General features: G+C 38.1%; 1 protein-coding gene across 3 annotated transcripts in view; it reads left to right on the forward strand.

Moving 5' to 3' along the window:
- nckap5l (NCK-associated protein 5-like) overlaps positions 1-25,494 on the forward strand; it is a 55,900-nt gene that overhangs the window by 7,784 nt on the left and 22,622 nt on the right. Inside the window, exons 1-2 of one of the 3 annotated variants that reach the window (XM_028453718.1) lie at positions 13,182-13,433; positions 24,358-24,444. The exons of 1 other annotated variant lie outside the window; for it this stretch is intronic. The gene's annotated coding sequence lies outside the window, so the exon portion shown is untranslated. Of the gene's footprint in view, positions 1-13,181; positions 13,434-24,357; positions 24,445-25,494 lie in introns of those variants that run through there. One more of the 3 variants, XM_028453717.1, reaches the window with a different exon arrangement.

The following is a 25,494-nucleotide window of genomic DNA, read 5'->3' on the forward strand; positions in this document are numbered from 1 at the left end:
GATGTAGTTCTTGAGATATTGGAAGCTGAATAATTGACAACACATCCCCCTTCACTAAATTGTCCATATCTCAAAAAGTATTCATCTTCACCTTGATCAAACTAAAAATGTACAGTGTGCCTATTGAATAATCATGGAACAATCGTTACAAATTTCAGAATTTTTTGAGACCAAAGTGCGTTGGATGTCCTGAAAACGTATTGAAATGACATGGAATGAGCCAATAAAAACGAATTATCTATCAGTGTTTATATTGAAGATTTTAGATGCAGTTGGATATGATCCAATACTCGTTAATTTATTTTGTTGCTAATATTGTATTGGAACAGTGCTAAACACTCAAAAGCAGAAGAGGGACAGTAATTTCCTCCAAACTTTTTAATACTCTTTATTTTACCTCGTTTTCTCAAATCTGCACAATCGTCAATAAAACTACGACCTGTGACAAAATGAATTTCACAAAGAATCCCTTCACCATAGAGCATGTCTGTCTGAAGGGAAAATCTCAGGCTGCAGGTAAAGCTTTGTAAAAATGCACGAGCGTGGGAATGTGAACCAGTTTGACAAGGACCACATTGTGGTGGTTAGTCAGGATGTTCAAGCAGACTCCTCCTCATCATTAAAAAACATGACACAAATGATTTATGGGCATCAGAATGGGTCCACGGAGCAATGGAAGGTGGTGACAGAGAGTTTGATGAGTCACTCCTCATGTGTGTGTGTCACTTACTTTGGGAAGTCATGTTCTGTGGCTGCACAATGCATCAGTGTGATGTGATGATGCTATGAGTCCAATGTTTTAGGAACGCTGGAAAAACACAGAAATCAATCCTAGGTGTTGGTGCTGGACTCCAAATGCTTCACATTTCAATCCAATCTGATTTACTTTGGGATGTGTTGGACCATGTAGTCCCATTAGAGCAGGGCTCTCAAACTAATTTTAGTTCAGGGGCCAAATATGGACCAGTTTGACCTTAAGTGGGCCACAGAGTTTAAGTGGGAAAAAGACGAAATTCAATATTAATGTGCCCTGGTTTGCACTGCCACGTACAAATGATAAAGTATGTGAGTATATCAGGATCTTCACTTAAAGTTCCCTGATTTGGGGAAATTTTGTGTAATAATTTGAGGAAAATTTACCAGGTTTTGGAAAAATTGTGAGTTCTTTTAACAATTTAAGATTAAAAATGACTGTCGTCATGTGATACTAGAACTGAAAAACTGAGCTCTGTAAATGTTGTGGATTTAAATTGAGTTTTTGTATTTGGAGGGGCTAAAATATCTACAACTGAATTAGTTGGTAATTTACAAAATGTTTCATGTTTTTCTATAATTTTTACTTTCTCGAGCGGGCTGACTTTGAAGCTCTAAAGAGTCGGAATCAGCCCCCTGGCCTTGAGTTTGACACGTGTGCGTTAGAGGTTTAAGGGATCTGCTGCAAACGTCATAGTACCACACCCCACAGCACACCTTTATGAGTTCAGCATTGCTCATGCATGACAGGGTTGATTTTCCAAATTGTTTTTCGTCGACTTCATTTTCACATTAGCTCGACTAATTAAAAAAACAAAAAAAACAAATACATCTAAACGACAACTATATAAAATCTATTGATATATCCGTTAAAGCGAGGGTAGGTGATTTTCTCCAGAAACAGTTTTTAAGTTTTTGGTTGAAATTGTCTTTATGTCCTGACAGAAATCTTATGTGCTCTGAAAAAGGAATGAAGAAAATCCATCATCTGTAGCAGCTGTAAACCTGTAATAACTTTGACCAATGGAAAAAAACGACCCGTTTTTTTTAACCAATCACGTCTCTCTGTCTCCATGCTCGTTCTCGATCCCTCGCATGCACGAGCTCACACTGAAAGCGCGTCACTGCTGACAGAGTTAAAACAGAGTTTTTGCTCACGTTTTTTAACATATGTAATGGTAAAGTTTATTGTTTACTTACTGCTGAATGAGTACGGTGGCTGGGAAGTGTCAGGTGAATGCATTTACAGAAACGAACACAAATGCAAACAGGTCACAACACGAATGCAAACCGGCCACAATGGAAGTGTTTCCGCAACGGAAGTGTTTTCGACGGACGGATACTCTTATATTTTTCATATCAGGCTATCATATCATAATACCCGTCCGTCGAAAACACTTCCGTTGTGGCCGGTTTGCATTCGTGTTAGTTTCTGTAAATGCATTCACCTGACACTTCCCAGCCACCGTAGACATGAGACAACGACGTTTCTACACAATACAGGCGATGAGCTGAGCTCCTCTTCTGCAGCAGCTGTGCACATGCATGTGAGTGAAACAGAGCACGGGGGGGTGGGGGGGGGGGGGGGGGGGGGTGTAAAGGCGGCGCCGTCGGGGAAGCTACATTCAAAATCATGCTAGCTGTTGTCACATTGGACGAAATCCGATCAGAACTCGTGATCATATGTTCGTACGCATTGATCACATAAATTATGTCTGATGTACAATATTTGGTAAATAGTCATAAATATGTGGACGTTCTACTTTAGGACAAATGATCGATCAACTACAAGATATGTGGTGGTGGGCGGAGCCTAGAGTTTTTTAGCTAATCATTGGAATAATTGTCTCAGTGGGTTTACCTTGGGGGTGATAAAAAAATATTGACTTACAATATACCATGATTGAAAAAAATAAATATATTGTATTGATGCTAAAAATTCATATTTCTCATCAGAATTTTTTTTTTTTTACCATGTCAGCATATGTGTCATAGGTTAACATTACTTGGAGTTTAGTGCCTTCAAATATTCTATTTAAAATATTTTTTTTAAAACAGTCACACCCAGAGAGCACAAACCACCACCATCTCATTTTTCCTGTTATTGGAAGTTATCTGGATCAATTATCCTAAGCAACACGTGAAATGACCTTTCAGAAGCTCAAGGTCAGTGTGTGTAAAAAAAAAAACCCCACCTTTTATGAGCTCATCATTTGCTGCTTTCGAGGCAGTAGGACGATGGTTGAGTCAGTTTGACGGCGAGTAGGAGGACACGACACACACGGGTCAGAGCCTCCTGCAGTTGCCCTATCTCCCACGTCTCCCCCTTTCTGTTTGACTGGCCGTGCTTTGATGATATGAGGGAGAGCTGGTGGTTGGAGACCCCGTGTCTTATCTGCAGTCTGCTACCAGCTCAGGGCTTTATCACTCACTGCCGGAGCCGGCATTAGCATCGCCAAATATTCCTGCCCCGGAGCTCCCAGCAGGGGGCAAGACTGCAGGACTCCATCATAACATCCACCATCTTATTATTTCATTATTTCTTATGCTGTGGTTTACTTTAATATAAATGAAAGTGATTTGTTTAGCAAAAACAATGTGTATCTATTATGTTTAAAGTGGCGACTAATGCTTGTTATGTTTTTAAGATTCATCACATTTGAATATGGTTGGTGGAAACGTCACTATTTACTAAGGATGTAAGAAAAAATCGATTCGGCGATATATCGCGATATCTCACTGCACATTTATTGTATCGATCCTAAAAATGTCTAAATCGATTTTTTGAATAATGTCTTTAACGGAAAAAACAAATTTAATTGCGCTAACATATGCATGGCACGTAAACGCCCAGTCACTAAATGTCAGTGAACCACATCAGACCTTGTTAAACTACTTCACTCCTCGATGCATTTTAGCTGGAAGTTGATCACACTTTATTTTCATACTGTTATAGATGTATGTGGCTTTATTTTAAGAATTTAAAAACTTAACAGAGTCAGAATCAGTTGTAGAATCAAAAGTTAAACTTTTTTAAAAAGTGTAATTGTAAATGTAAACAGTTTTGATAAACACACCACTTGTTTTTGATATTTATACATGAATTTGTTAGTTAAAGTTGACTTGTTCTCGCAAAAATTTCATGCTGTTTTGATCTTGTAAAGGTGAACTTTGTAATTATTAATATTTTTTCCCCCACCGTTATTGTATATTGTATTGTTTAGTATCAGGATATATCGTGATGTACTGTATATCTTATTATTTAGTTTTGGGATATTTCAGGATATATATTGTGACGTATATCGTATTGTTCAGTATCGGGATATTTTGAAGATATATCGTGTTGTATATCGTATGGTTTATTATCGGGATATTTTGGGATATATCATAATGTATATTGTATCGTTTAGTATTGGGTCATTTTGGGATATACCGCAATGTATATCATATGGTTTAGTATCATGATATATCGGAGATATATTGCAATGTATATCGTATTGTTTAGTATCGGCATATTTCGGGATTTATCGTGATGTATGTTGTATTGTTTAGTATTGGGACAAATCATACCGTGACAGACAAATCGTTAATTGTATTGTACCATCGGATTCATGGCAATGCACACCCCTACTATTTACGCACCTAAATATATAACTTTATCTTTCTGCACGTCCTAGCTTGTGGTTACACGTTATACGTCGACAGCAACAACAACCTCCAGACCAGTAGGTGGAGACTTTGAGCTGGTTTGGAGTTTTGCCTTTTTTTTATCGTGCGCTGATGATATAGTGAAGCAGGAAAAAGTCTTTGTGGGTTGCACTTGAGCCAGAAATAATAATGGCTGAGAAAAAGCTGAACTGCACACAATCTGTTTTTCCTGATTTACTGTAACTCTAACATGTGATTGGATGACTCTCTGCTCTCCTCTACAGAACCAACCCAAAGCCTCAATCTTTTGTTTCTCATCTATGATTAAAGCGCTTCCAGACCTCGCCCTCTGAAATATGTATGATCAAAAACGTGCCAGGATTATTAGCGTTATGCAGGAGAACAGAAATCCTCCCTGCAGAGGAATCTGTTCTCATGTTTGAATCTGAGCTGTGGTGAAGTTCTGTTGGTCGTGTCGAGGGCTCAGAGGTATGTTCTCAGCTCAGATCCAGGCCAGGCTGATGGAGGATGGCAGTGACAGAGGGAAGGTTTGTCCCCTGAACAGTCTTCCTTTGTGCGCAGCAGCAGTTTATTTTCATTTGTCTTAAAATAAGTTGTTATTAACCCCCTCCCTTCAGTTACTGAACCTTGTCCCACAAGGAGCTCAGTCACACTCGCTGTTTTCAAACGTTTACCAGCTTCCGGTTTCACGGAGGCTCGACCTGTCGGCTTTGGAAAACATCACTAGTCTCATTCCAGCGATGTTTGGACATGAAAAACAGATTTTTTTAGCATGTTTTTGGGTATGGAACAAGGACTTCCATTAATAGCCCTGTATACCATCTTCACCATAAATAGATCTTCCTCTTGGCTTTACTTTTGAAAACGGATGTTGGTCTAAGGACTCCAGGTTGTGTCTGAACAAAGACGATTTTACACTGAAAAACATAACCTTTCTTTGATTTTGTGCTTTCCAAGATTTCATCCAGCTCCAATAAAATTAATCACAGGAACTAATAATAATTATAAATGGAAAAACCTCTTTGCATTTTAAGTTATATGTAAGAAAAGGAAGAAGAGGAAGAAGAAGCAAACCTTTGATCCTCCCTTAACGTAACACATGACCAACTCCCAACGAGAGATTCCCTTCATACTACTCCAACCAAATCAATAAAAGTGTTTTTATTTCTCACAACTTTTCACATGGTCCATTTAAACTTAAATATTTCTACACATTTATGATGTACAACATGAGCATATTCATGTTGTTTGTTATGTCCATGTGTGGTCGTGGACGTGTAGTGCAATAAATCAGAGACACAAAATGTGAATGACCCACTGGATGTAAACATTTTAAAATACTAACCAGTCCAAACATTAATATTAGGAAGGACAAAGGGTTTTGTCAATTTTTGTGTAGTTTTCTTGTTAATTTGTGTGTTTTTGGAGTAATATTGTATATTTTGTTTATGTTTTTTTTGTCATCATTTGTTGTCCTTGTGTTTGTTTTAGAGTCATTGTATAGGTACTTGTTTTGCTTTTTTGTATTTGTATTTGTTTTGCAGGCTGCACAAAATTGGATCAAGGGCTACATGACAATGTGTGTAGTAGATAATTATTTTTGATATATAATTACTGTAGCCTCTCTTTTATTTGGAGTTTTAATCTCGTCCATATCTCAGTTGCACATCATCTCTCTTTTTTGTAATTTAGACTTGCATTTAGATGTTACTGTGAGGAAGGCCAACAAGTTTGGCTCCATTTCTCTTGTAATTAGTAATTTAGTGAAAGAACTGAACATGGCCCACTAATGGTTTCACTCTGCTGGCTTCATCTGTGACTCTGTGATGAGGTTTTATGTAAATGAGTGTGAGGCCTTTAGGGCCCCAGCTGTAGACCCCACACATCCTGGTGTCACCTTTCTTGGAGGTGGATCAGCCCTCCATCCTCTCCGGGAGCCGCACACATTAAACTGTCGACCGCTCAATGGCTGTTTGTGCGCTGGGAGTCTGATTTACAGCTTTTAATTCAGTCGCTTCCTTCTCATCGGCTGCTCACCGACCAACCAACGCTGGCAGTGGAGAACCATCTGCTGACAGACTCATCTGAGAACTTCCTGCTGCCATGAATTCACATTTATCAATGAATCCTTAAAGCCAACTGACTTCACTGAACAGGAAAGGCATTGTTTCCTGCAGCCTAATGTTAAACACCTTGAGAAATCCTCCCGTTCATCAAGGAGTTTCTCTTCAAAAATGTCTGAAGGTTTTACAAGAAAAAAAACCTCAACAGCTCCTTACATGAGTCTTTAAAAAAAAAAAAAAAAAAAAATAGGATGGTATTTAAGGAAAACAATGCATGCACGCGTTTACAATAGAATAACATTATTATTATTATTATTTTATTTTTTTTCACCTTGTCTGTCGAAGGTCAACACTATGCATGGTTAATTATTGCAATGAAATAAATGCATTTATTTTATTGCATAATTGTGACCATCACCAGCCCTCCCTAAGGCAGGGTAAGGATCACTTTATTAAACGGATAATATAAAAAGAGAGGGCAGTGTTACACCTACATGAGGGGGTAGGGAACAGGGGAGAAAGAGTCAGGGTAGGTCAATAGAAGGGGTGGGGAAGAGCCAAATAAATTACATTAAAAAAACAAAAAAAACAAATCATAAATAAATTTAAAAAAACAATGTAATACTGTATGATGAAATAAAAATAATAATAATAATAGGGAAAATATGATGGAAGATTATTAGATTTACTGTATTTTAGAATAAAAATAAAAATATACAATTAAAATAGAATATAATAATGGAAAAAATACACACGTGTTAGTAGGACATGCAAACTCCAGACGTAAAGGTTCCAGGTCCTAACCCCAGGAGATAAACCACAAAAAAAGAGCTGAAAGCTGAATTGATGTAAGTGATGTGGACTGATTTGTCTTCATTTCTTCAGCTCTGAATATTTCTGTAGGTCAGATAATCGATCAATGAGTCGGTGGATTTGTTCTGTTGGCTTTTTCTGGTTCTTATGTAATCAAACGCTGAAGCTCGTCTGATTTCCATCACATTTGACTCTAAAGTGGGTGAACCGACTTTTTGCTAGGATGCGTTTTGTAGCCGGTGAACTCGTCTCCCTCCTGTTTTGTCGGTGTAGATCGTCTCTGAGGGGAATGTGGACGCAGGACGGTGCGACAATGGGCTTTTTATGTGCAGAGCTAGCCTTGTGTTGGCTGCAGGGGAAACATGTGACAGCCTCTCATTCAGGTCATCTCAGCCTTTGACCCTCTTAGGAGAGAAAGCACTCGAGCAGCGTCCGATTCATGCAATACAGACGTCTGTGTGCGTTAATGTCTCACACAAATGTCATTGACAGCGAGGCTTCCATTCCAGTTTTCCAGGCGACAGCAGGAGTTAACTACGGTCACACAAAGTGTTCACACTTTAATAGTTTTATTTACCGGTATTTACATTTTATCCAACTCATCCATCTTCTTACAGCAGAGCCAAACTAGTGCTTTTTTCAATCAAAATACACTCGATTTACTTTAAAAATTGATGACACAATTATTAGCACATTTTTCGCATGTAACATTTAGCATATTAGCATGAGAGTAGCCTTTAGCTAACTCACCCATCTTTTTACAGCAGACCAAACAATTGCTAATATTAAGCAAAATTCACTTGATTTACTTTAAAAAGTGATGTGACACAATAATTACCACATTTATAGCATGTAACATTTCGCATGTTAGCACGAGAATAGCCTTTAGCTAACCCTGACCCCAACACTGGCATTTTTTTTAAAGGTATTTGTTAATTTTCTTTTTTTTAATCCATCTTATACACCAGCAAGGCATGTAACCATTTGTTTTTTTTTATTTCGTAAGCCAAAACATGCCTTTTAGTTTTAAAAAAGGGTTATTTTAGCAAAAAAAAAAAAAGAAATTGTTGTTATATATGTCTGAAAAGTCCCTAAATATAGTGACTGTCGCTAAGTTGGCAAAACTGACCTAAATGTTGCTAAATACTCCCACATGTTGCCCCAAGAGGAACATTTATTTATGCATAATTAACACTAACCTTTAGTGACATTTTGGTTTAATCGTTTTGACTTCAAATAAGAAGAGCAAGACAGTTGAATTGGAAACGAATGAATTGTGCTCTACATTCAGTTAAAGTGTAAATGCTCAAAGAAAGAAGCTTTAATACATTCAAAAGGAGGTAAATAAATTGATTTTAGTAATGTTAATGTCATACTTCTATACACTCGTGTCATGTTTGCAGCCAGTGTAGAAATGTCAAGGAAGCAAACAGACATGCTTTTTTGTAAAGTCTAATATTACATGCAGCTCGAAATAATCCACAGGCGTAATAAATGAGATAAACAAAGGTCTGGTTTTAGGCCCATGTGGTTGTTGGCATTGCTGCCTCACATATAGAAAGCCATTGTACCACATTGTGTATCACATAATGTTCCTCTGTTTGTTTGATCTGAGCGTGCACTTGTTTTCTTATGTGTAGCGAATCCAGTCCTTGAGGGTCACAGTCCTGCATGTTTGAGATGTTTTCATGCTTAAAAAAAGCAGCTGACTGAAAGAATGCACTTGTATTTAATCATTATTTAATTAAGAGTCTTTTACTTTATTATGTACGGTTGTCTTTCTCTTTCTTTCTTTGTTTAGTGTTTATTCTTTTTATTTGTATTGTTTTTCTGAGTGGCTGTAACACAAGTAATTTCCCACTGGGATAAATAAAGTACTTCTGATTTGGATTCTGAATCAGGCTCTTTATAGTGACAACAGCTTCATCATCTTGTAGCATCTTAAACACGCCAGAAGGAAATGTGTTCTATCCCTGTGGGTAAAACAGGCAGAAAAATATTATTATTAAGGTTAGTTTTTAAAAAAAATTTTAGTCATTATTTATGAACTTAATCAAGAAATTGCAATATGTGAGAAAATATAGCCTCACGTGCTTGTTTTGGTACATCACACATTTACATGCAATTCTTCACCGTAAACAGGTGAGTAACGACACGGAAATGTCAATTCTTGCGCAAAATACGACATGATATGATGGAGTTCACCTGAAACGGAAATAAAAATACCCACAGTATATGAAACAGTGCACACAATATGGGACAATGTCATGCATTTACATGCAATTTTCTACCCTAAAACATGTGGCGTCATGTGTAGCAACTTTAACAAACGTACAGATGTCAAGTTATCTCAGTTAACCATATAAAGCATGTTTGGCATGACTTGGGGACGTTTAAAAGGCAGCAATGACGTGATTTGGGGAAAGCCAATGAAACAGAAAGAAAACGCTAAAAATGATGCAGAAAAACTATGGGTTATTTACATAACCCCGGTTCTCTGAGTAGTTTGATTGAGATGTCTCACTATGGGATATGCGCCTCCTCGCCATATTTCAGAAGCCCTATCTCATTACGCCAATCCTGATTGGCTGGTGAAATTCATTCATCCGCCGCAGGTAGTCCCTTCTACTATAGGGACAGGGGGTGGAGAATACAGCGCCATTCAAATAAGCAAATCTCTTCTCACTCACCCAGCAAGAAGGGCTGTCTAGTGAGACATCTCACTCATATTACTCAGAGAACTAGGGTTATGCAAATAACCCATAGTTCACCTCAGTTTGACAGACGTTGTTTAGTAATAGGATTCCCTTTATGGGGCGGAGCCCAGGAGATGTAGAGCTTATCGCTCCTCCTGAAGCTCCCTGTCATAAACGCTTACGCGCGCACAGCTCTCACCGAACACAACAAATGAGGCCTTTGCTTACCCTGTGAGGCAGAGTACTAGATCAATAGGAGAACTAGAGCTCAACACCTTTGACACAAATGGTGGGTTGGGCTTCCGCACCATCCTCACATCGCCCGGGAAGAACTGAGCGCACAATGAGTGCACTGACAGTGCATGAATGTCACTGAGCTAACGCCAAAGCCAGCAGAGACACTGCCTTCAGGGACACAAACTTCAAGTTTGCGCATTCCATTGGTTCAAAAGAAGGACGTTTAAGTTCCTCCAGAACCACAGCCAAATCCCACGATGGCACCAGTGACCTGGACACAGGGTGGAGTCTGCGCGCTTCTTTCATAAAATGAACGATCAGCGGATGCTGACTTGCAGTTTTATCCCCAAAGCCCACGTGACATACACTTTCACCCTCCTGCAGAAATGACGTAATGACTCGGTGACACAAACACCTTCCAGTCGTACAGAGACCTAGTGGAGGAAGCCCGAGCTCTCTGTATGGTGGAAATCACACGCTGTGAGAGTCCCACGGCCGACAGATTGCTCCACTCAGGGGCCAAGCCCATAGCGCTTAGCGCTCTGGGTGAAGGTGGAAGACTGAGCCCTCTACCTGTGACAGCAGGTCCCTTCACAACGGGAGTTGCCAGGGACGAGTGAACAGCAGACGGTAAACCTCTGCCAGCCAGTGCATGGCAGACCAATGCGGAACCACCCGGATCAGAATGTGTCCATGCTCCCTCACCCTGGTGTGGGTGGGGGTATCAAGGCCAACGAGGGAAAGACTGTGCAGGACGTCAAAGCAGTGTTAAACCGAGCGTGGAAGCAGGGAAAACACTGGTCGACACTCTGGGGACCAGAGCAGAGAAAAAACATCAACAGCAGCGTCCGGCAACAGAATCCAGAAAGGGTCCACCTGTGGACAGTTCAGAGATAGTTCTGAGTGAGAAGAGGCTTTTGAATGGCGCTGCATTCTCTGCCTCCTCTACTTATAGTAGGAGGGACTACCTGCGGCGGATGAATACATTTCACCAGCCAATCAGGATTGGCGTAATGAGATTGGGTTTCTGAGATATGACACGGAGGTGTTTATCCCATAGTGAGACATTGAAACGAATGTTCTGAAAAAGAACTGAAAAGGAATTTGGGAAATTTTTAAAAGGAAAATCGGAGCCTCTGCCTTGTAGTTTATTATGCTCTTCTCTTCTGTTTATGGCACACTGAATTCACTTTAAATTAAAACAGCTAATTATTATTATTATTAGTTTGTGCTGACTTTAGCAGCACAAACTTCCTCTGACTCTTCAGCCTCTTGGTGGATGCAGATTAGAGACACGACGGCCATATGTGTCAGCAGTAAGAGGATAAATACCAGCTCTCTGTGTCGATCCCTGTGACTTTTGATGCAAAGCTCAGCATCTTTCCAGCATTTTCTATCTTGATGAAGTGCAGGAACTGCTAAAAAGAACCTCAGTGGATTTGATATGAAAAGCTTTATTTCACAGGCTTGTTCTTTGGTGTTGTATGTGAATCTGGGACACAGAGACAGATACCCACATGGTTTTTGGGGGAAATCTGACCCTAAATGTAGTTTAAAGTTTGAGTGAGTGTCCTCATGAGGGATTTAGGAAATGTCATGTGGGGCAGGATTGATCAGGGTGGGATTAATAAACCCTGTTTTATGGATTAGCATCAACAGGGCTTTAATCTGATTGCCCACTCAGTGATGGGATCACTGGGATGTAGAATACACAGGTATGAGCTTCCAGACAGTTTCCCTATGTGTGTAAGTGTGTGTGTGTGTGTGCGTGTGCGTGTGCGTGTGCGTGTGCGTGTGCGCGCGCTTCTTAAACTGGACTTTTCCTCCTGCGGCTGTTGTCTCTGGTTCTCTGGCAGTGGTTGTGTCATCAGACTCTCTTTAGTGTGTCTGGTATGTGTGAAGATGATGAAGGACAGCTGATGAGTCACATGTGGTGAAGACGAGATAAAACCACACGGAGACGCTGCGCAGCGAAAAATCCTCTGACCAGTTTAGACATGAATCTGCAGACTGGAGAGGTTCAGTCACAGCAATCAGACATTTTTATCTCTAAACCAACTTATCCTACTTTATCTGACTGGATTTGGACATGGTTGGAATCTTTTCTCTCAAAACTAAAACAGTTGAATAAATATTATCAATTTGAAACTTTTTTCTGTTTTCAACAAAAAAAACTATTATTTACAACAATTTATTATAATATTATTATTATTATTATTATTATTATTATTATTATTATTATTATATATGTATTTACAGTGTTTATTTTCTTCCTTGAATTTAGTTTTTTCATTGATTCAGTGATAATAATTAACATATATATATATATTTTGCATGATAATTATATATATGATTATAGGTTTTTGACTGAAATGTATTTTGAATGTATTCATTTTTATTATTATTTAATTAATGTAATTAAATTCTGATTTCAGTAACTAACTACTCATAATGTCAACTATTTCTCTTTGAATTTTATGTTTTGATTTGTTTGTTTTTAGTTTTTGGATGAAACTTGATGTGTTTTATTTGAAGGTAAAGCTCTGCTGTGTGTTCTTCACTATGATGGAGTCTCTCTTTGCTGTTTGTTTAAATGCTGTTTCAGAGCAGTGACGTGACGCTGCACAAAACTGCAGCTTCTCACTCTGACTTCCTGTCACTTGGCTGCAGCTTCCTGTGACTTTTTGAGGACAGACAATCCTCTTAGTGCAGAGCTGCTGAACGGCTTGGAGCTGAAGTCCACTTACTGTTGGATATCCTTCCTCTTTTTCTCCCTCAGACCTCCAACATCCCCCCCCCCTGGTTTTATTACTACTGCTGCTGCTGGCAGCTGTGGGGTTAATGTGCAGCAGCAGCAGCAGCAGCTCAGGCTGAGGAGGAAGAGGAGGAGGATGAGGATGAGGATGAAGAGGTGGGGGCTGGTCCACAGCTGTTGGAGGAGGTTGGGTCTATCAGAGTAGGAAGCCTGCCTCAGTCGGCCTGAACAATGGGAGGCATGGCAGCCTCTGCAGACAGCAGCACACACACACAATGCACATGTCCAAGGACGGTCCTCTGATCGCCGTGTAGCGGAGAGGAAGACGTTAACCTGCCCACGCTCAGCGCTTTACCCCACAGGGGAAGTCATGTCTGCAGAGATGTGAGGTGGGCGGCTGCGTTGGCTTTGTGCTGCTTTGTGAGATCATCAGATGAGTGGAACAAGGTGAGCAACATCCCTAACATCATGATGTCTGCTTGGTTTGTTAGGCTCCACACAGCAGGGGGGGGACGGGCTCTTATTGTGAAAGGACAGCTAGCAGGTCTGTGTTTAGTTTGTCATTGAGGGGACTCGGACTGTTTGAGTAGGGCTGGGCGATATGGACCAAAACTCATATCTCATTATTTTTTTCTCAAAATAGCAATGTTTATTTTGTTTATTTATTAACTGGATCCCCATTAGCTTCCACCGTGGTGATTGCTCATCTTCCTGGAGTCTAGTACATGTAAGAACAGTTATAAATATACAGAATCATTACAATTGGTACATCAAGACAATTTTTCATTACACCAACTAATGAATTAAAAAATACATGATGTATACATTAAGATTTAGTAAAAAAAAATGTGATTCTAAAGATGCGTAAAGTTGACATGTCTTTCACGTCTCTAGGAAATTAGTTCCCTAAGTGAAAAGCTCAAAAAAAGACAGACGTTTGTAAATATCGATTTACGATATAAATCTCAATATTTTTTAATTCAAATAAAGTCAGACCTGAAAAACAATTCTTGGTTAAATTTGCAGATGCAAAATGCCACGCAGACACATTTATCAACAAACAGCTGCACAATATGTGGCACTCAGAAAACAAGTATTTTATTAAAAAAATAAGCTATAAATATATATATATATATTGTAATTTTCTATCTTGCCAAATTAGAAACCCTGATATATCTTGAATCTCGATTTTTATTGCCCAGCCCTATGTTTGAAGATGTTTGTTAAAATGAAACAGATATTTTACTAAGGCTGAGTTATGAGAGCCAGAGAATGTGTTTCTGTGTTTTCAAAAGGATATAAAGTGAATGCTGTTTTCATGTCAGTAATGAGCGGAGTCAGGTCTAAATGGAGGTTTCCTGGAGGTTGTGTGATGTCTTTTTAATTCTAGGTCTTAATGAAGCAGTTTTTTAGCGTCAGCAATGAAATGTTATCATTGAGGTTTAAACTAATGGAGAAAAGCACAGACAGCGATTGTTTCTTTCTTCGGTTTTTGAGCTGATATTGTATTTCATATTGTTGGTGTCTTCAGGGCAGACTTTGTCGAGGTTTTTGTGTCGTGATGGGTGGGTATGTTTTCACCTGATATAAATGTGTCAAATTTGGCATTTTTCCAACCGTGTTTGCCGGGTTATCTTCAGTTTCTAATAGAAGCAGATCTTGAAGTTAAAATACAAGCCTGAATGCTCCTCAAATGACTCTCATGGACTTCCCGTGTGTGTTTAAGTGACTCCAGATTCAAGCCTGGTGCCATAAAAAAAGGTTTATTTTAGGTGTGTGTCCGTCCTTACTTCCATAATAGTCACCAAGAGGTCGCAGGGGAAAGGAAACATGTGTTTTTTGCATTTTTCTGGTGTTGATTTGACCTGGCTGGACCTTCAATGGCCCTCAGAGCTGATGTGATTGGCTGTGTGTGATTAGGTCACGGCCAAGCTGACCTGAATTTCATACATCAAAGCTCTGAATGGGGGTTTCCTCTCGTCTTCTTTTGTCCATGACGCCAAATAAAGCATTTTTTGGAGAGTTTTGTGCTGCTTAAGTGAGAAATTGTGTTTTTCTGATGACTGGGAGAAGCTGTGATTGGCACCTGCTGACAGGAGAATGTTTAAAGGTCTAAATATGTGTTTGCGCATCACAGAAACATGTGAGTACTTGGCGTGTGTTTTAGTTTGTTGACCAGATGAAGTGAGGTGATGCTTTGATTTTGTCTGGCTCCAACTAAAGAACACAACATGGTGATAATCACAGTGAGAGAGTCATCAGCTCACATCAAAGCTTTACCCTGTTTGACCTATTTGGAAAACTAATAAACAATAAATGATTATAAGACGCAGAGACAAGCTACAATGACCTCATGTAAAGGATTTTCAATATTCACGAGTGGTGAAATAACCCAAAGTTGGGGTCCAAAAAAAAATGAAGAAATTGCATAAAGAAAAATTGTTTTATATCCAAAGAAAGAGTCATCTTTATACTATGACTTAAAACAGAGATCAGATTTTTTCTTACATTCCCACATGCAGTTATGGGCCAATGAAAATAGTAAAAAAAAAAAGGATTTTTTTCAGATTTCAAGAGACTGTCACCCAAGAACCAATGCATATATGTGACTAATCATTAGTGATGTGAACAGTCTATGTTCATAGCTCAAACCTGATCAAATTACAGGCCGCTGAGGTATATGCTTAGTTGGTTACTGAAGAACCAAACATGTTCCAGATCCAAACCCCGACAAACTTTTTTCTAAATTTGAGGAGCTGGCATGTCCACTAGGTAGGATGTATAGCAGATAATTCTGTATATTCTGAGAGAGTAGGTGGAGCTGTATTATTATACCAAATTTCAGTTTCCTATGTGATGTAGTTCCTGAGATATTGGAAGCTGAAAATAGAAGAAAATTAAGGACGCACAAAAATTGAAAAATACCTCCCTCACTAAATTGTCGGTTGTATTTCTCTTTTTAATTAACTCATGACTATTAAGTATTTCTCTCACTATTCTACTCACTACTCCTAATTTATTCTATTCTTCATCATTATTCTTTTCTTTCACTTTTGTTTGTATTTATTGTGCTGCACCTCTTGTTTCTGAGAGATAATAGCAGACAAATTAAATTATTATTATTAAATCTATAAGTGTACTGATAATTTACACCTTTGACTTCTGAAGGGTTTTTTCTCAATCTGCTCTGGATGAGATGATGATGCTGTTTTTGGTTTTTTTTTAGGTGATTGTTTACATATTTATTGGTTTTCAGCAGATCTTTTTTATGTTTAGGTGACACAGATGTTTCACTGTTCACGAGTCTAAAATCTGAGGCACATTAACATTAACTTTGTGTTGTTTCTTTGTTGTTCGATGACTGAACTTCCTTCCTGCTCCTGCAGCACAGAGTGATGCCACTTTTTATACCTCTGAGCTCTCGATTTGTTTCTTCTTCTTCCTCTTCAGCCTAATTCCTTCCAAATGAAGCAAAACTTTAAGAACTTTACATTTTCAGAGAGAAGAACTCTTTTTTAAAATTAAAATAAAGGTTTGCAGTCTAACTATGAGCGTCTTTATCTTAAGTTTGAACACAGAAAGCGACACCAAGGCTATTTTTTTGAGATAGTGAACTTTGTTTGGGTTTGAACAACAAGGGAATTAGAGGCTGTTAGAAAAAGTGTATTTCAGCATCAAGTGAAGCAGAAAAGGAAGCGTAACAGAAAGAGGATGTGACATAAAGCACAGCACATTTTGCAACTTATGATCTAGTGTGTTGCTTTACGGACAGAGGAAGGAGTATTTTCAGTGCAGACGGTAACATTTGGTCTTTTAAATAGTTGAAGACCTGGATCAGGAAAATTATGAACAAAAACTAAAACCGGTTCTGAAGATCCACTGTCCTGCATGTTTTAGATAACGTGTCAAACTCAAGGCCCAGGGGCCAAATCTGGCCCTTTAAGAGCATCCATTTTGGCCCAGTAGAAACCATAAACAACTGTGTATATTATTCAGTTGTAGATATCTCAGTTCCCCCAAATACACAAATTCCATGAAATTCCACAATATTTCTGAGGTTTTCCCATGCTTTTATCACATGACTGCAGTCATTTTAACTTCAAATTGTTGAAATAAGTCTTGTTTTTACAAAATTCTGCTCAATTTGGCAACATTTCTCCAAATTAAGAAAATTTAAATGAAGTTTCTGCAGGGACTGAAATCTGTCACTTAATGCTTAGAGTTTGTCGGTACCTCACATACTTCACACTCAGTATTTTATGTCATGTCACTTATGTTTTGAGTGGAAATGCAAACTAATGCACATAATTGTTGAAACTGCTAATTATTCTGCCTATAATCTGCGGCCCAATTCATATCAAACATGCTCAAACTCGATGAGTATTTACTGTCTACTATATACTATAAGTATGATTAGTATGATGAGCGTTTCCACTGAAGTATACTTCTAAGTTTCCCAAGATGCATTTGGAACCTACAACGACAAAAACCTCAATCACACTAAGTATAAATATATCTGTTGATTTTCCACCTTTGAAAGTTCCGAAAACATTTTAAGTGAGAAAGTGACGGAGTAGAATATCAACATGTGGTCTTTTGATCCATAAAACTCACGGAAACGCATAATTCCGACATTTCGGAGATTTTCAGAGACCCGCCATTGTGCTACTTACAAAACTTCCGGTTAATTTCAAAACAAGAGCCCTATTTACAAAAGCGTAAAAAAACTAATGGAAGACACGAAAAGATGCTTTTGTTTTGAAAAGGTGATGTTTGATTTTTAGCTTGAAGCCGATGTCGCGTACTGAGTTTACCTCCGTACTGAGATTATAACCCTAACTTAATCCAATAAACAAATAAAACCTGTGTCCATTCACTTTGAAAACAAAAATAAACTAAAATGAATAATTTTTTTTTTAGCAAAAAATTCCTTTTCCAGTAGTGCACGCATGCACATAGACGCGCATATACAATCTCAGTACGATGCGCACTTGACACCGGTCCCAGGACGATTTTGCATTCCACTCGCAATGCATCATGGGGCGGTTGAGTATGACGAGTGAGGCCACTTAAAAAATAAAAAAGTCCCGTTGTAGTAAACATCTGGGTATTCCTTCCATATTCATTGTTTTTATACTATCTAATGTAAACACAGTACATACTCATTTAGACATCAGACTTGGTATGAGTAGTAGTATGATGGAGGAAAAGAGAAAGATGACCAATGTCCAAGAGTAAAATAGAGACCAAATAGCGGTGGATTTAATTGAAAAGGTTTATTATTGAAGTGTATATTTGATTATTATTTACTGTTTTGTAAGCCTTGAATTCCTTGTTATAGTTTTAATTTGTAGGAGGAGATGTTTCTCATATTGTGTCAATGATTGAGAGATTTTGAGGAGGTATACAGTATATGAGATCCTTAAAGTGCAAAATAAAGGTGATTGACTTGAGCCGCCACAGATTTCAGATTGTTTTTAAGTCTTTGTTATAAAGAGAGAATTTATTTTTTAAACCTTAATGACAATAACAACCTATTTATTTATTATATTGTATTTTGCCGTTACACGATAGATTCAAGAAAACGTCGAGTACACTGAGTATGCAGAGGTCGGCCCACGTGTCCTCTTTATTGGAAGTGAAAATATGGTCACCCTAATGTACATTTTGGTGTATTTTGTTGTCTTTGAGGTGACCTTCACAGCAGTACTGACTCAGAGGTTTGAGGAGGATTTTTTTCACACTGTGAAGCTTCTTCGTTCACTGACAAAGACGACACGTGTCCAACGACTCTTTTGTGTTTCCATGTAAAAGCTTAATTTCACACGCATCGTGCTTCTGTTGTGGTTCCAACAACAGAAAACGTTGTCGACGCGTTTGACTTCCGAGTTTCTTCCTCTGTGGGTCCAGGACTGACCTAGCTCTGGTTCCTCAGAGCGGTCCCTGCCCTCAGGTTTGATTCCTTCCTCTCAGCCTCTTTTTTTAGGGAGAGAAGGTATAGCTCCCCTCCCCCACTCCATCACCTCCTCCTCCTCCTCCTCCACCCAAATATTGCTTGTGTGCGATTTGTCTCGGTTCATGAAGCCAATCATCAGATAGGAAACGCTGAGGGAGCCTCAGCAGAGCCTGTTTCTGTCTCTGCTCATCTTTGATATCAATCCACGTCTTTATCAACCACACAAACACACACACACACACACACACTTTGACCCACTTTTCTTTATTTTTTGGCGAGTTATGCCTGTTTTTTCTCACCAAAAGGAGGATTTGGATTTTTGATCACATTGTTTACGCCTCCACAGAGAGAGCTGCCCTCTGATTGGTGGATGGGAGGACGTCTCCTCAGACAGCCGCCGCGATGCCAAATCCCTGAGAGTGAGACTGACATGATTTAAGGAGCTTTCCTGCACTTCCTCCTCTCCGCTCTGCCTCCGTCAGCCGTCTTTGAGCTTTTCCTCCCCCTCCGCGTCGTCTCTGCCCTCCTTTCATGAATCTCATTGACTCGTCTTCGTCTGCAGCGTTTCACCAAACCACGAGGATTTACCAAGATTTGTCAGCGCACGACCTCCATCGTAGGTTTCACTTACCCCATAAACACCGCGATTCTGGTTTTAGTTCAACACCTTTGATCGCATCCTTTCTTCTTCTTCTGCAGCGTTTCACCAAACCACCAAATTTATCAATCAGTAAATGATCTCCCTTTTATTCTTAGAGTTCTTTTTTAGCTTTGTGACGTCACTATATGCAAAATGCTGTTTCAGAAGCTCACACAACTTACAAAGATTGCATTTTTTGGTGATGTTTTCACCATAAAATGTTCCCCAAACTGCTTCCTTATAACAACGAGTCAGGCTACAGACATTAGAATTTTTCTTTAAAATAAAATATCTCAACTTGAGCCACAAAAAAATACGCGTCAAGCGTCATTCCATGTTATTTCAAGAAATGGCCCACACACTTCGTTCAATAAATTATTATAAAAGACAGAGGAAGACCTTTATACTATACATTAAAACAGATCAGATGCAGTTATGGGCCAATGAAAATAGTAAAAAAAAAAGTTTTTTTTCAGATTTCAAGAGACTATCACCCAAGAACCAATGCATACAGTATATGTGAGTAATAATTAGTGATGTGAACGCTATGTATATAACTCAAAGCTGATCAAATGAAAAGTTGTTTACTGAAGACCCAGGCATGTTCCAGACCCAAACCCTGACAAACTTATTAAGGGCTGACATGTCCACCACATGGATGTACAGTATAGCAGATTGTTTTGTGTTTTCTGAGAGAGTAGCTGGAGCTTTATTACGATACCAAATTTCAGTTTCCTATGTGATGTATTTTAATAATCATGGAACAATTGGTAAAAAAAACTTTAAAAAAATTGAGACCAAAATGCGTGGGATGTCCTGAAAATGTTTTGAAATGATCCATACAAGGAAAACTACAATCCTCATGATGTTGATGAATAAGGGTATTTGATCGAATCTCAGGGCTTCGTTGAGTCAATCTCAGACACACACATTAAAAACATGTTACACTAGATACATTTTCTTAAAAAACAAAAAAAATTGTCCCAGACTTACGTGTGTGGCTGAATAGAATTCAAACCTACGTTTGGAAGAAATCATATTTTATTTATCCAATTATGAATGGTTCTGTTCAGTGAATGCACTGATGAAGCCTGCAGGGTTCAGTACCTCCAATAAGGTTCAGAACCACTGATATGGAACGAATATTTTGTCCGGATTCAAAGCGTTTCCAATTGACTTCTAGAGCCAAATCAAGATATTATACCAATAAATATTTCTGCTTGTTGGGCCTGAGTCTGGGAAAACACACTAAAACACTTATTGAGTGTTAGAAAATATTTATTCAAAACTTCGAGAGCTAGAACACGACTCATAAACACAAACCCACAGCTTGTTATATTAGATATTTTGTTCTTAAGACTGCTACATTTCATCCTCCTCAGACTTTGGTTCCCCTAGTGGTTTAATGGGCACTATGCAGTATGTAAGTACATTGTTTGCATACAGCCAGAAACGCTGCAGTTTGACTTTAAAGCAAAAAAAAAACAAACTAGTAATTACCTTAAAATCCCTCTTGACGTATTTATGAGATCTGATCCTCTTCTACTGGGGTCAGCTGTAAATATATCAAAGCGTTTGCATTTCTTTGATTTCTCACCACTTTTAACCTCCGAGTAATGATTTCAGTTAAACATGGACTGATCTTCATCGACAGCGTCGCAGCAAACCTCAAAGTTAATTTATCTTCATGTTTCACCAGTTTCTCAGCCTCCAGGCTTCAGTGAGCGACTACTCGCGCTATTATTATTACAAAGCCATCAGTTTCTCGTCTTCGTCTAATTCTTCATTTGTCCCAGCTTCAAGACAAGTCGTGTCTTTTCTTTGTCACTTTTTGAATGATGAACTAAATGCGTTCTGGTCACAACAAAGCCTGTTTAGGTTGTATTTTAGCTTCTTTCTCCCTTTCCCAGCATCAGCTCATCAATTGATTTATTGAATCTCACTCGATAAGTCGTCTGTTCCACAGTGAAGCCGCTGACTGGTTCATTCTGCTGTAAAGTGCTGGAAAATAAATTGTTCCTTCCTTTATGACACAGACTAAATCCTCACCAACATGTATTGAGACAATATCACACGTTTAAATGCAAGAGAGTGAAAAAGTGACGCATGCTCAAAACGCTTAGTCAGAATGCTATCTAGCTAACGTTCCTATTAGCTTCTCATTGCGTTATCTAGGTGTGTGAATCAAGCTGCAGATTGTCCAATTCCAGCCAATCTTATACAGTTCCATGGATTTAAAAATATAGTTACTATAGGACCGATTCATTCATTCCCTGATGGTTCTCCTGATGGCAGTAATTTCTCCATTTCACAAAGCATGATTTATTTACAAAATGGTTTGAGGAACGCAAAACACACGGAGGTGTTGACTCAGCGTCTAAAGTCCCCAAATCGCCATCTAATCCAGTATGTGTGAGGTGTGCTAGTTAAACCTGTCTGATTCTTTAACCACTCGCTGAACCTAAAGGACCTGCTGCTGCTGCTGGTGCTGGTGGTGCTGGTGCTGCTGCTGCTGCTGCTGCTACTGGTGCTGGTGCTGCTGCTGCTGGTGGTGCTGCTGGTGCTGCTTGGTGCAGATCTCACAGTGTTTGGGTCGATTACATTTTTCAATGACAGTTACGCCTTCAATTATCCATATTCATTTACAACTCAATTATGATTACGGTGACCAGCATTACAATTAAAATTACAACTGTTATTTTTACCCTGAAAGTTAATTACAATTACATTCTTAATTACTAATGTTAAATTCAATTAATCACAATTACTTAACCTTTAATTAATAACCTAATAAAACATAACCTTCATGTTGTGTTAGCTTTCTGTTAACATCTCATCAGTTTTGACCCATGTCTTAAATCAGCTGAAAAACACAATAAAAATTATTATCTATCATCTAATTTGTTTCTCATCTCTTGGTTACCTTATTAGGTTTCCTTATCAATGAAAATATTGGTTTTATTATATTTAGCATGGACATAAATATATATATATATGATCCTCAATGGAACTGACAGGTAGTGGGTTGATCTGAAACATATTTGAAAAATTATTAACTATGTATGTGTAAGCCATAGAACTATAACATGGTCCCCCAGGTTTGTGAAATTGTAATTGACAATTTTTGTATAATTACATCATAAATTGTGATTAGTTATCAATTACAATTATAATTGACCCCAACCCTGCCACAGAGTAATTACTTTTACCTAAACTGGAGGCAAACGTTTGGTTAAAAAGCCACTTTAAAAATAAACCGATGAGTACGTTGTGTCATCGTCTCTGCTGGTGTTTCGTTGCTGGTTCTTCATTGAAAGGTCTATTGTGTTTAATTGTGGCCTCTTGGATCGTAGGTCTTTGTGTTTCTGACACGGATCACAGGTCGGCTCGCGTTTCCTCCCTGAGGACCAGGTGGAGCTAAGAGGAGAAGGACTGGGTCTGAGCAGCTGATCTGCTCCTGCTTCATTATTAAACCCAGATTGGGAGCACAGATGCTCTACACCTATAATCTCATTTCAGTGGCACTGAACAGATCAGGAATGTTTTCCTGCCCTAACAAGTGACGAGAAACCAGGTCGGCCCAGGGAACCGTCTCCCATTTAGCAGACTGGGAATGTGACTAGCTGGGAATGCTGGTGAAGGGGAATCCCAGTGAAAAGATCCACGCGTGGCACTAGACATGTAACGTCCTGCTTTATCAGAGAGAAATAAATGAGGGAGGGGTTCTTCAACACTGCATCTGCTGAATTATTCATCCTCCTTTCTTTCATTACACTCCACAGTGACTCAGAGATGAAAGAGAAGATGGGGGGAGGCGGTAGTGATTTTGGGGGGGGTCTGCTGAGCGTTGGTATCTCCCAAAGGTTCCTGGTTTCCTGTTTGCTTCCAGAATAAAGGAAGTTTGTGAATTTAAAAGAGAAACACTGGAAAAAATTAAATAACCTTTTTTTTTTTTTTTAGAATAAAAGGTTATATTTTAGAATATTTAGATATATTGTCAACACTTTTTAGAATAAAAGGTTATATTTTGGAATATTTAGATAATTATTTCATTTTTTAAAGAATTAAAGGTTACATTTTAAAATATTTAGATATTTTTTTAAAAATTAAATAAAAGTTTTTATTTTAGAATATATAGATAATTTTTAAATATTGTTTTAGAATAAGAGGTTTTATTTATTTCTTTATTTATTTATTAATTAATTAATTAATTAATTTATTTATTTATTTATTTATTTATTTATTTAGTTATCTATTTATTTATTTATTTATTTATTTATTCATTTATTCATTTATTTCTCTTTTATCCTTTTTTGCACCTTCTACTGTTATACTGTTTTGGCTGATTTGTTGATTTTTTTTTTATTTTTTTTTTTACCAATCTGACTCAGGGACATGTACAAGAATTCCATTGTGCTTGTTTTTTTTTTTTTAACTTGTACATACGGCAAAAAACTCTATTCTATTTTGTTCTAATATGCACAATTTCAATAAAATTGGGTCAAATCAACAGCCCTTTCTTTAAAAACTAATATTTCCCTGTTTAGGAGCACAAAATGTATCTCTTAAGGTCCATCATTAGATCTACCAAGGTGCTGGAAACCTTCATCTGACATGTTGCATTAAAATGTCTACATTGTGTGGAGATCAGGTGTCTGGAGTGAACTCAGAAACCAGTTTGAGATGATTTGAGTTGTGATGAGTTTTGGATCTCACACTGACTGTGATGATAAAGGGATGAGACGGTGATGCACACGTGTGTTTTTCTGCTTCAGCTTCAATGGTTTTGCTGCTGGGAGACGGAGGTTCCTGATGAGCAACTGGCGCCTCTTAAAGGACCATTACGAGAGCTGAACTCACAGGTGAGGGTTTACCAAACGTGTGAGCATTCTTTGTATTTATTGGACCAAACAGTTGAACCGATGCAAAATAGTTCACGGCGGCATTATTGCAACAAGTGATTGAGGTTTTTTTTTATTGATCCTATTAAAAGCACTGAACTTCATCAGTGCATTCACCAAACGATTTGTGATTGGAAAAATAAGGTATGATTTCTTGAAAACAAAGCCATATAATTTATTCAGACACACAAAAACCTGGGCTGAGTTTTTGATTTGCTTAATGTTTGAAAATCAAAATGAACATTGATATCATAATTTGTCTTTTAATAAACTAAGTTCATCAGGGACATTTATTTTTTGTGTCTTGACTCCTGCCCCCAGGTTAAGAATCACCGTTTTAGAGGATATAACATCATTTTTTCTTTCTTTGTGCCTTGTTCGCGCCCGATATGTAACAATGACCCGAATTTTTTTAATTTTTTTAAATGTGATAAAACCTGAAATGTAATCACGTCAATAATGTAACAAAACGTAAAAACTTTTTGCCCAAAATGTAACAAGTTATTACATTATGGCACAGGCAAAAATATTTTCCTTTATTAGTGTAATAATTTAATTATCATACACATATGTAAATGTGTGTTTGCGTGTATATAGAGTATTTATGTATATTATTAGAGCATTTTGGAGAACCTTGACATTTATGATAGTTTATATATATAAAAAAGTTTTTATGATTTAGGCTGCGCATCTTGTTACATTATTAACCAGTTATTACGTTTCAGGTTTTAATAAATTAAAAAAATAAATAAAAAATTCAGGTTTTGCATGTGTCCGTGCACTACTGGTTGTCTCCATGATGTTTAGAAAACTTATTTTTTTATGTCTGAAACTTTAGAATTTAAACTGTAGTGTCACACGTGACCAACAACTATTCTGTCTTTCTTTCGTCCGTTGGCCGTAATTTGCTGTCAAATGTGGGTTAGTAGCTTTTGGTTCCACTTCTCTGTTTCATTTCCTCGTTTGCTGAGGACGACTCATTCTGCGTTTTGCTGCGTTATCGAGCACTCG

Source organism: Gouania willdenowi, chromosome 7 (assembly GCF_900634775.1).
Source record: "Gouania willdenowi chromosome 7, fGouWil2.1, whole genome shotgun sequence".
Lineage (NCBI taxonomy): Eukaryota > Metazoa > Chordata > Actinopteri > Blenniiformes > Gobiesocidae > Gouania > Gouania willdenowi.